The 13526-nt window shown below is 45.2% G+C and overlaps 1 protein-coding gene across 1 annotated transcript in view; it reads right to left on the reverse strand.

Annotated features, from left to right (window-relative positions):
* The window catches only part of suclg2 (succinate-CoA ligase GDP-forming subunit beta), a 69387-nt gene that overhangs the window by 17137 nt on the left and 38724 nt on the right, over positions 1–13526 (reverse strand). The gene's annotated exons all lie outside the window — the stretch shown is intronic.

Below are 13526 nucleotides of genomic sequence, written 5' to 3' on the forward strand. Positions count from 1 at the left end.
AATGAGCCATGGAAAGGGCAGCTGGATGTGCTTTGCAAGGCAAATCATCGCCCCAACCTCTGTTCCTCGCCCACCCCAACAGCGGCTTGAATACCTACATGTTTAAGCCCGCTGCATCTTTGGTAAAGTGCATGCATTTAACGTTACATAAACAATAGTTAACCTACGCACCGGGATCATTTTTACGATGAGCAACAGGAAAAACTATCCTGATTCCTAAAGCAACCGGAAACTTAACAGCTGTCCCCCGTTGGAGATTTCCGAGAAACCAATGAGATTTAGATTTATCATTAAGCACAAAGTTATCTTGGCTGGATATGATTTTTCAAACATAATTTGCATTGAAAATCCAGTAAGAAAAGAGCGAAGTGGGGTGAAGGCAGGAAAAAAGTAACTCCTTCCAACCCTATCCAGGGAGCCAATTCAGCTGGTGTGAAACCGTCCCTGAAAGCAGTATTTCTGTTGAATGGGAGGTTATTTTGATTCAGCATTCTCACCGTCCGCTACAAAGTGTCTGGGCTACATATAGAAGTCCCTATTTATAGAGCTCGGTCATTTGTTATTCATCCCAGACAATGACCGAATCACAGTGGTTATTGAAAGGAGACGACTACCGTTGTCTATATTTAATGCTACGCCGCTCAAGCTAAGCAATTTATAAAATAGATAGAATTGACGTATTGCTATCGCTTTCACAAGCTCCCCAACCCGCCCCCCGACCCCCTACCCCCCTTCTCTGCCTTCCCCCCTGCTGGTCCTGTGGGGTCTGGGTAAGCGTGTGCTGGGTTGCCAGAAAACATTGCAAGCCCTGGTGAAAACAGATGGGCTCAATCAGGGTTTAATTTTCTGGAAAAAAGAAATAAACGCCAAACATGGATCCACGCTGAATGAGTGAGTTAGTGTGCGCCTCCCTCGTTCTCGTCCGGTGGGAGATGGCGGTACGGCGTCTTCTCAGGCCCGGTGTTTCCCGCCCGTCAATGTTGACGAGAGCTCTGCCTCTGATATGCAGATGAGGAGGCTGTTTCCGGGGACTGTTGACCGTAGTCTTTCAGGGGGACGGGGGGGGGGAAGGGAGGATGACCAATAGCTCTTGAGCTGACATTCAGTCCTGCAGACCTTTGAAGGGGCTCTGGGGAAGTATGCAGCATATCAATTAGCCATTAAGGGTTTGCTCGGGTATTATAGGGATCAGAGAAGCCAATAAAAAGGCCCAGGAGGGACAGTTGGAACCCTGATCAATGCAAAGACTCATGTGGTCGGTTTGGGCCGGAGCCGGGAGGACTGCCGGGAGGAAGCCGTCGTCTGACCTTTGACCCTCAGGGGGCATCGCAGAGGCAATTATCCTAATGAAGACGGTAACCTGCGGTGATTCAACCCATCGGCACTTGTTGAAGATGGACACAGACCTCAGGTGGCTTTTTGGAACACTCACCATTGCCTCCACCTTAGAGTATTTCTTGATCATGATACAGAGGACGCAACATAGAACGGTTGCAAGCTTGAAAGGAACAAAAGCGATTTTACAGGGAATCCTCAGGGTCGACCTCATATTTTAGAAAGAAATGCAGATAAGAGCATTCAACTATAACTTTGTAAGGAATTTCTGCCGACGGTGAGGAAAAAGTATAATTCGAAACAAGTCGATAAGTAAGCATTTTCCCTATTTTAGAGCAGTCAGTACTGCTGATAACTAGACCATACAAGAGCATAACATAAAAACACATAAGCAGCACTAGCAAGTTCATGTACAGAAAAACTCAGGTTCTCACTTTATTTATTTTTCTTGCACAGAATTTAGATGTCTTTTGCAACCACCTTTCATAATAAATCATAAACCATTTAGAATTATATTTAACAACATGTGCACACGTCTTTAGATGTCCACCAGTCCTAAACTGGCCTTCCATCTAAGGTGAACCCCTATATAATCATTTCTATATCGACTTTCATTCAACAAAGTGTAGTAAACGAACAGCAGTAAAACTCTGCCCCTTATGCATTTCCAGTCCATAAACCTCCCACATATTGAAAAAAATAAATAAAATGGTGTTTTCCCCTCCCGCTTTCAGAGACCCAATGACTGAGAGGCCCCACTCCCCCATCTCCTCAGATAAACCCTTTCAGTTCCATAAGAGTAAACATATACAACCCCACCACAGCACTCCATCAAGCCTATGTCCTATATACACCACTCAACCATGGCTGGCCCAGATGAGCCTGCGTGTGGGCATGTGAGCGTTAAACGGACATGTGTGTGCTGGCTGGCATGTGAGCTGTTGGGTGGATAGGAGTCCTCTCCAGCAAGATGAGCTCCAATGATTACCAGCCCGGACACTTTTCTAATTATTCTGTCAAACATCAATCCTTAGGGTTGATGCAGGCCGTCCCACAGCCTGATGGACAGTGTAATCACAGCCAGAGGACCCCCCCGCCCCCCAACACACACACACACACACACTGCCCATCTCGCCTTCTCTGCCCCTTTTCTTTTTTACCTGCTCCAAAACACCTCCCTGAACTCTCTTCACCCACAATGCACTGACACTTCCTTCAGCTTGAATCCCTTCATTTCACTAAATATGTATTCCATCTCTCAGCTCTCACGTTAATGGGTTAACATGAGGGCCAACCAGACAAGTTTCAAATAGGGGATAAAACTGATTTGGTATTCAGGGTTTCAGCCGGTGTTGGAAGGCTGGGAATCGCAAGGTCGGGATAATGGTGTAAAGCAGATATACCAACCAGGGCCCTCGTGGTTACAATCAGAAGGTCATCCAGGAGGAAGTGGTGCAGTGAATGCAACCATAACCTTCAGATGATTTTAGCTGGAATGGAGGAAATTAAGGTTGACGGTAATAATCCAAATTTACAAAAAAGGTCACAAATTGCTGGGACGAGATTAGCCATTGTTGGAGATGGAATTTCAAATTCACTTTAAAACTAAAGGTAGTTTGTAAGGCGGTGGGGTACCACATGTTACAAACTGCGGAACACACACTGATCTACAGTCATATGGTTCAAGTAATCAGGGAACACCTCAGAATGGGGCCAGCAGTAACCAACAATCCCACCCCATTGGAAGAAATAGGAGAGACTTGCAACCGAGCCATACAAGCAGGAAGCCAGACTTTTAGTTTAATCAAGACGGAAAGAAGTTCTTCACTTCTTAAAGTCTGAGGGGGGCAAACAGTGTCCACGGTGGATGGTTTCATGACTCATTGCACTTCCATCTCATTCAAATCACCAGAATAGCAGATGCACGGACAAATGTAAAGTATGTGCATTACAATCGGTGGCGGCACAAAGTTGAAGGTGTAGCTGATGCAGCAAGACATATCAGTAGACATATGTTTCATTACACCATTAACTGCTGTTGAAGCTGCCAGCACACACCTGCTTGCATAAATTGAGCGATCAAACTAAACCAAAGAACCAAGGGATGAAACCTATGGCATTACATATAGCAATAGCTACATTGCAAACTCGCAAATAAGCCACAACTGCACAAAATAAAACATGGTAATATATTACTGACGAATACTTTCTGCCGGTAACAATGCAGAAATAAACACTGCAAAAAAATAGATCACTTTGTAAGTAAATGTTTAATTGTGAATTGTATATTGTGTGGCCCAAATTAATCTCAGGGATATAATGTTTTATTAATGACCCATAGTAACCCTGGTACCCAAAAACATAAGAAGCAAATATGTATCTCTCCTGAACTGCGAAAGACATTATCAAAATAAATAGATAACATTTGTCACGGTTATTCTGGTCCAAGGCATTGGACCAGAATAAAGAGAAGCAGCTTTTACTTCAGTCTGGTAAATGCATTACATTTCCAAACCCCTGAGTCCCACAAGGAGCCGTCTGCTAGGCGGTCGTCGTTCATGAATGGTGTCCGGCTAGGAATAAATGTGCCTCCAGTCCTTACTTTACTGGGCGTTTTATTTTGACTCTTGTCCGACTCAATGTTTGCAAATGTAAAATGCTGCCTGAGATAAAGGAAGAGCTGCATGTTGTGCATGTTTTCCTCGTCTTGGCAGACAAGGCTGACTCCTGCAGCTCCAGATAAGCACATCAGGTGTTGTGAATAAAGTGCATAACATTAACTCTTGTGCCATACCGTCTACTGTAGACCAATAGGGGATTGTGGGGTATAATCAATATGGTTGGATGTGTGGGGGAAAAAAACATGGCGATGATAAATGTGATTATCAAGCGAAATGGATATCAAGTTGCAGATAGATATTTTTACACATATGTATATATTTTAAATAACATACGACACCAGGGGAGATTTCCCCCGTGGACGTGATGAGGCATAGGTTCCATGTGAGCCACATCGTCTTTCCATTTTGCTCAGTTAAGGAGGTGTGCTGATCAGACAAGAGACTCATATCAAATCAAGACTGGAAAAGCCAATTACACTGACAATAATCTCTCTCTCCCACCAAGACTGCCGGTTCCTCCGCTGTATGCATTCAGTGCAGTAAAAAGCTCAAAAAAAAAGAAATGTGGAAGTATTCACGGGGGACGTAAGAAATTCATACCAATAGAGGATTTTTTTTTTGCTTGGGAACAAATGCTAGATTTTCACAACGCGGGAAAAAAATGGATTAAGAAAATGGTTTCATTTTGGGTTGATATTTTTAGTGCTCATTATTAAAAGCGAAACGGCAAACAAATACCCTGCCAATGAATAAATAAATTTGAGAATTGAAAGAAATATAAAAAATAAATCAAGTCTTTAGCCCGTTTTGTGTGGCGGCAAATTTAGCCACCTTAACCTCCGGCTCCATTAAACAACTCTCCCAGCAATTAACCCGAACGGCGTAGGCGACCTTGACGAGTCGTTTCAAAACATCCTCTCCCGTGGCATCAGCCGTGGCGAGCTCCGGTATTGCACACGACTGTGTTTCCAGACCTCGGCTTGCGGCGTGCGTGTATGTGGGAGGGAGGGGAGGGGAGGGGGGGGGGGGGGTCGGTCTAACCGCCTGGGCCCCATTGGCCCCTCGCAAGCCCTGAGCACGTGTAGACATCAGTGCCAGGGGAGTGTGAACTGGGGAGGAGTTCAAACAGCCGCACTCTAACCGCAGTGTTTCACAGCACCACCACCACCACCATCCCCTCTGGCAGGGGGGGGGGTGGTGGTGGTGGTGGTGGTGGTGGTGCTGCTGTTGACAGGCAGCCTGGGCTCGCCAGCCCAGACAGATGGGAGAGGATAGAGGGATGGAGAGAGGGATGGAGTGATAGCAAAAGACGAGGCAGGAACAGCAGATGGTCCAGTGGAGGGAATCTCCATTCGCTAAATTAAGCAGAGTGGAAATAAATAAATAAATCGATAAAATAGTCATTCCTGCATGGTTATGGTTGGCCAGGGACTGGGAGATGCGGCGGAACCAGGCCAGGGAGGAACCAGGCCAGGGAGGACTGGTGCCACTGTGGCTTACTGAGCCCTAGCTATGTGTAATCCATGTTCACATGGGAAACCGCATGACCCCGGCTCCCCAGCTGTGAAATTCATAGCAACAGCGGTCAGATAGGGAGTATATAGGTTAGACTAATGCAGTCCAGTATAATAGTGAACTGTAATTTATTCACTAATGCAATCTCTGTGACTTTCACATTTTGAAGACGGTATAAAATTAAGGACATAAAAGGGGAGGGGGGGGTGCATTTGCTGTGTCCTCCTGTGCAGTCAAGGCAGGCAGCGGTGCCAGAGAGATGGAACCCCGGGAGATGGAAAGCTTGCCAGGCCCGATAGTGAACCAGCACGCTCCCCACCCAGCAATCCCAGATCTGCCAGCATGCGGTACCACAGGACGCAACATCAGGCCCACAAGAGGGTGTACATGGGGGGGGGGTTGAAAAGTTAAACTTTATCATGCTGTGAAGTTTGTACCTCTGTTCCCCTGCATTACACAAGGTTACTTTAACCCTTATGCCTGCACCCAGCCACCCATCTCCATAGGCCTACCCCCCCACCCATCACCCAGCCAGCCAGCTGATCTCTGGCTGGCTGGGCTGCTCCTCTTGGCCCCCTCGGTGTGAACCAGGTGCTGCGATGACAAAACACTGCTGGCAAAAAGAAGAGCAGAAAGTAGGGCTCAATTAGCCCCAGCTCCAACCCCAGATCCTCTATCGATTTCCCACGGATGAAGAATGGCAGACGGGGGGGGAAGGCTTCTCCCTCGGCCGTGCACGTGGGACCACAGCTTGAGTGTGCATGGGCGTGTTCAGGAGTCAGCAGGGGGGGGGACAGGGGTTTAGGCGGCGCCGTGAATACATTAACCACACACGGTCTTCATGTCAGGGTTAAGTAATAGGGCTATCGAATACGCTGAAGAAAATGAGTCTTTATAGGCACGCGGCGGCCCCCCTCCTACCGCCATCCCATGCAGACGCGTGTAGAGCGAGAGAGACAAGACATTATCTCCCTCAAGGGCAGATCAACCTGACAAGTCATCAGTTCCACGGCACCTCCCTGGACCATTCTTCACTTCCTCAAATTAACCTTCAGGAGAGGGGGAGGAGGGGGACACTGTACACCTCCCTCCCCATTTGTCCACAGAGTGGGTGGTTGTACAGTATCTCCAATACTTTCGGTGTCACACACACACACACACCCGAGTTATGTTTCATTGGGGAGAAGAAGCAGGAAATAAATAACCGTAGTAAGATGGACAAAAACCAAGAGACACTATAAATAATCAACTGATGAGTAATAATCACTACTACACCCTATTATCCAAGCATATTACATTGGGACTATGGGGGTAAAATAGCAAGAGCTACCCTGGGGTTACATTTTAAATTGCGCACATCTAACTGACTTGCACGTTACTTTGGTTTTCTGTACAGCCTAAATTCAATAAGCGATTGATATGGACTGAGAACCATGCTTACACTAATACAACCAAGATTGTCTTTGATTTCACAATGCGTGTTATTTATTGTCAATACGCCTATGTCATTTTGTTTGGAGGCTTAAAAGATATCATACCTGTGCTGCATAACCGCTCGCTTGATTTATTCTGACTTCTCTGAATTAGAAATGACAAAAACATTTCGGGGCCTCATACTCCATGAATACATTCCGACCTTTTAGCTTCCAGGCTGTTCGTGGGGTCGGCGACTGATGTTGTTTTTGCGCTGTGTCCTTTTCAAATGGAAGATGAGAGAAAGCTAAGCCTCATCATCTCAACCAGAACATATGCATTATTTGTTGCTGGCCCAAAGGGGGGAACACACAGGCACAACAACTACTACACTACAGGTGAAACGCTGTGCTATGATTAGATATCGTTGTGTTCAATTATCGCTTCACCCAAGCACATCCGCTGTTAACAAACACAGTGCTAGAAATAATAGATTTAAATGTTATTTCATTAATTTGAGCACGGTAATGAAGTTAGCAGTTATTGGGACGTGAGCGCTCAAAGATGTCAACACATTTGAACATGACACAATAAAGACACCCATTTCATGCGTTCAAATCTGGGTTTTAAACAACAAAAAAGGTTTGCTATGCGTCAAGATAGTAATGTCCACGCAAATATAGACCTATCAACACACCTATTAACATTCATAATTAATCTACAACAATCAATTATGTCCATCGTTCCATTTCATAGACTCAACTTGTTCTCTTTTGATGCCCGATGTTGTACATGGAGATTGTAGACATGTGAATCTACTCCCTTGCTGGCAGGTCTGACCTTGCGGATATGAAAGAACTGGAGCCTGTCTGTCTCCATGGAGACAGGCATCAGTTTGGGTTCTTAAATATAGTTCATGTTTAGACATTTGATTGAAAGGCAGATTGACCACATACACATCGTTGTTTCCATGGAGGCAATTAGGGGGAGTGCTCATGTTTGTTTCTCGGCCGTTGTAACCATGTAATAAATATTTTTAATTGGAGAGGCGGTCAGGGAATTTAGTGAGCATGGTGCCATTGCCTATAGACAGCTGTGGAAAACCGATGCTAATTACACAGGTTTGTGTGCTCACCGAACTGTGGACCCTTAAATCGTACACTTCATTAGGATTACACGTGTTGTTACAGTATTTGTGTATATCTAACCAACGGAGCACTTCAAAGAGCTGCCCTTTAAAGCTATGAATATAGAGACATAAATATATAAATCATTTCTGTATTCTAATCCAACATAAAGCCTAGTGACAGATCGCTATATGAAGTTTTGAACAAGTCTCCCGAGATCAATATGATATTGAATCATTGATCTAGTTCTCTGAAGCTTGGAGCAACAGAGGTTTTGAATTCTCATGAGTAATTGCTATGCCCCATTAACACATGGTAGAGAGGAGAAACAACAAGTTGCACCAAACACTTGAAAGATGCGCACACTTCACAATTGATTAGTCTCATGGAGCCAAGCTATGAACTAATGAGTCACGGAGTACTCAGAACAAAGGGTCTAGCTGAGGAGTAGCAGCCATCCACATTGGGGAGGGCCTGGCTTATCGAACCCTCAAGATCAGAAACATATCTGATGAATTTCATAAGCTGCCCATCTGATCTTTCACGATCATGGGCTTCTAATGGGCTCTAAGAAAATCTGCAGCAAAGCCAGAATAGAACTCATTTCCCAAATCCCCCTTAAATCTAGGTGCTCTGCACTGACGCAGGCGACCACAACCCATCGCAGGGTCTACATGTTCTCCCAATGTCCCACTTTGTCTTGAGCCCGGCCTTAGCGTGAGAGTCCCAATGCGACGCAGGACTCTACTCCGACTGCCTCCATGGCCGGACCCCTCTTTAGTAGCAGCCTAATACCCCGTGCAATGGGGAATAAAGTCCATTACATTGTGAGCCGCCTTTCGGCTTTACCTTTGTTTCCATCTCACAGGCTGCTCTCATTGTTTGCTTTTATGGCACTGGGGACCCGTGGGCTCCCCCGGGCTTCCGTCTCCAGGTGGCGCGGCGATTCCTCCAGCTTGGAAAACAGTATTGCACTATGCTCCCACATCACAGCCGACATTCTGAATACATGTTTCCTGGTATCCCTGGAGTGTGTGTGTGTGTGTGTGTGTGTGTGTGTGTGTGTGTGTGTGTGTGTGTGTGTGTGTCCGCCCAGCTCTAAAAGCGATGCGAGGTGAAAACATGAGTGCGTGTTATTGCCCCTCACTCGTGCGTGTCTTAAACACACCACCACAGAGGACATAGGCCGATCAAATAGAGGTCGACTTGCCCAGATAGCCCGACCGCCTCGTGTATATATCCACCTCTCAGCAACACCGTCCATCCAGGATCTCATATTGGTTTTGAAAGGTGGAGACTGTGGTGTTAACCCCACCGCTGAAGCCCACCAACCGCCCTCTATGAGGAGGGTTGGTCGTTACACCAGGGCTGGGTTTAGACATCTGCATACAGGGCGAGAGGGCCAGGCTCTGAGCCCCGAGGTGCTCAGCCGACAGCCATAGAGGACTCCTAGCCAGTGGCCTTAACAGGATTTTCGCGGATCAAAGGCAGGAGGGACGAGAAGCGAGAGAAAAAGAGCGAAAAGCCAGAAAGACATAAAGGCAGCAGCATAAGAGAAGGCAAAGAAAAATACTATACCAATCCATGACAGAAAGCATGGGGGGGGGGGGGGGGGGGGGGGGGAGAGTTTAAAAAGTATTTGCCAAGGATGTGAAAAATATATATACATTTCAATGAATATATTGCCTGGAATGTCAACACTGCCGAAATATGATATGAAATGAAAGTAAAGGAAATAGCCTTAGTCTAATTCCCACTGCAGTCCATATTAAGGGTGAGGGTTAATATATTTTATGAATCAAAATGCACAGGAGAAATTACAAAATCAGCCAAACAATGCATCAAATAATGTGTTGCCAACGTGAAGTAAGAAATGAATACCATGCTGCTTGGAGGAGAGTTACTGCAACTATGCGATGTGCCACTCGGAGCGGGAGGGAGGGAGAGGGGGAGAGGGAGGGAGGGAGGGAGGGAGGGAGGTAACAGGTGAGTCAACTCAGAAGCAGTGAGCCAGGAAGGAAGGAAACAGCCTGTAGTTCTGCCCAGGGGTGACAGGATGCAGTTCATTTGAAAGCACACACAATATGCTAACATGATCATAGGAGAGCGTGATTAAGGAACCCACGTAGAAACACACCCGCGTGGAGGACCCACCATGCTAGAGGCTGACCCACCATACTAGAAGCGGGCCAGGTGAAGGAGGACACATTGAGCATTGCACGTCACCTAGGGGGGGGTCCAACAAATGAGCAGTAGGACTGGAGGCATTGTTCTTCATGCCGTGTGAACAACCGACACACACAAACACACACGCACGCAGACACACGCCCAAGGAGGGAAGGGGTTTAGTCAACTGAGCTAATGCTAACATGTTAATCTGTGCTTCTCCACCTCTCGGCGGAGGTGCAGGGGGTGTCTTTACTTTGCGATGCCTCCGCGCTCCTCACGCCTCCATCACCATCGGCAACACAGCACAGCGTGTGGAAACACTCAGCACGCCTGCAGGTGACAATTACTCCACCACACTGGAATTATTCCAAACACACACACACACACACACACACACACACACATACATACGGCCAGTTTCAAATCGGCATACAGATGTATGAGCATATTTGTCTTTGAAAATAACTATAATCCACTGAGTCAGAGCAAAGAAAAAACCTACAACAAACCAACAGCCGTAAGGCTTTGAGCAAAAATGGTTGCCAAATAAGGCATAACATCCATCCACTTTGCTCACGCAAGGCGCAGGCACCAGGCAATAACAAGGTTATTTGGCTGTTGGTATTTGCTGCCCGCTACAACCGCATGCCTACAGGTGATGTGTGGAGGGAACATCAATACATGGAGCTGTTCTGTCAACACTCCACACGTGGAAATCGAGAAAGTGGAGTCATTTTTTTTCACAATAGAAAATGGACATGGCATACAAAGCCCATGGGTGAAAAACTAAATAGGCTCATGTGCTAGATAGATGTGATTCAGCTGTATAGGTTATCCATAGTAATATTCAAGTTAATATCTCAATGTACACAGTGTTCTGCAGGCTTCACTGCCACAATCATTTACATTTCAATTCAATTTTTTACAGCCAATGCAGATAACAACCATTACATCATATCATCATAAAAGCCGACTCCAATGATCTCCAATGACACAATATGATTTGCTTCGGAACAAGGCGCCTAAACTGTTGCAAGAAGTGAGTCACCAATAAACGGGAGGCCCCCTGTCGCCTGCCTCTTCATTATCGCAAAAGGTTCAGTGCCTAGACTGTTCAAAACATGGACGTAGCGTCCGTGACGTCCAAACAGCAGCCAAGAGATCCATATTTGGCACATATATATGAATTATAAATTCATATATATGAATTTATAATTTATATATATGCTGCTATACCGTAAGACCACTCCGAAAAACAAGTTGTCCATTTTTTTATGTATGTTTTTGTTTCAAAAAATCAGCCATAATTAACTTGCTACTGCGTTAGGTTGGCTCTGCCTGCCGTTCAGCTGGCCACACTGCTGGTTCTGCCAAGCCTTTAGTGCCCACAGAGGCAGTCTTTAACCCCAACCTATCTCTGGGGCTGGCACACACACTTATCAAGGACATGGGGCTTTAGAGAAAAACAGAAGGAGCAAATGGAGAATAGAGAAGGAGAAAACAACCAATATGACCTTTTAATGCTAAAATGGTAAGGGTCATCATTGTTTAAGATATATTTTTATGTATTTGTTGTATTCCATAGCACCTACACATGTAGCTGCCCTCTTTAAATAAAACAAGGCTTATTCAAAGGTGAGGATTAGATTAAAACAAGCATTATAGCCATTGTGCAGTAATCTGTCCCACAACTACAGCCACAGAGAGCATACACCAAGTTCCACTAAGTTTCAGTCAGGAACTTCTGTTCATGATCCCGTGCAAAAATAAGTTGACAAATGGAGACCTTCACAGACAAAGACTCATGCTATCGTGTTGTACAGTCACAGTCAAAATCAGCTCACCAGAATGTTTGTATAATTTAATTCCTGCTTATGCAACGGCGATGGGGAGTAGAAAATGACTTGAGGAAGGGGGAAAAAAAATGCAAATTTGTTATCACAGAAGATAATTAACATTCCCTCCACAGATCAGTACAGGTCTCTCAGCTCCCCTGGTTGAAATGCTAATGCTGCTTCCAGCCATGCTCATTGTCGCTCTTGCTCTCCCTTCTCCTCCATTGGGGAGGAGCTACCTGTCACCGTCTCTGTGAGCAGCAGGCAAAGGGGAGGGGGGAGGGCAGCTGTTCCTCAGTGGGGATGAAGGAGAGGAGGATGAAGAGGAAGTGGGAGGAGACCTGGTGAGAGGAGAGTTTGGTCGGGTGGGGCTGGGCTGGCAGGGGACTCGTCATGAAGACTATTTGAAAGCCTCTGGAAACGTTCCTCGTTAGTTTTTAAACATGTTTTCCCCTGGTACTGAAGGAGTTACCTGGCTGGATAGAGAGGAAAGATTCCGGCAGTTTCACCGCTTCAACAAATGTTAATTTGACCCTTTCCCCTTTGCCTAGCAGCGTATGTGCATGCCTGCGTGCGTGCATATGTGTACACACACATGGACATTAGGGATGCACCGAAATGAAAATCCTTGGCCGAAACCGAAACCGAATATACTGACACAGTTGGCCGAAAGCCGAAACCGAATGTGGCTTTTGCTGTTTTTTTATTAATTTTGCTTTAATTTTTCACCTTTGCATAAATCAAACAATTAAATGTCCTTTATAAACTTTTTCGTCTTGCTTTTCAATAAATGAAAATCAATTACAAATTTGATACAAAATATTTATTTAATGCTGAACGTTTTCTTACATTCCAGCAGATCAAAGGAAGAAAGGTGAGTTTTAATCGAAATGTGCATCTTGACAATTGCGCACAATTACGCACGGGCCAAAAATATATTTTGACCTATTATTTATATTATGCGGAATTATGTGAAATTTTAGCAATGACGAGTACACTAGTATGTTGTCCGGTATGTTGAGATGAAAACAAGAGTAAGGTCAATAGTTACTTTTTAAAATATGCTGTTTCATTCGTCCCACATGTGTGTTTCAAACATCCCGACTAGGCGGGGCGTTTGAAACAAATGTCAACTTAGGTTCAAAGTTAAAAAACAGCTAGATCATCCAACATATGTATTAAATTACACTTGTAACTAAGAGAACACACATGTGAGTTCACATGTGAACTCACATGTGATCACAAATAAAAATGTTCGGTGTATTTTTTTCAGCCTTTTTACTCCTTCGGACAAAAACGAAAATTATGTTTTGGGCCATTTTCGGCCAAACATTTTCGGTGGCCCCCCTAATGGACATGTTTGAAACATTCATGCAAGACATTAAGCCAATGAATCGCCTGCTGGCCTGTCAGACTCTTCCTTCTAACATTTATCCCCTTATAGCTACAATATGCATCGCTGGTATATTTACTCTGGTTTACACACTGGTTTACACTATGACAGGGAATGT

This window comes from Gadus morhua, chromosome 13, assembly GCF_902167405.1.
Source record: "Gadus morhua chromosome 13, gadMor3.0, whole genome shotgun sequence".
Taxonomy (NCBI): Eukaryota; Metazoa; Chordata; class Actinopteri; order Gadiformes; family Gadidae; genus Gadus; species Gadus morhua.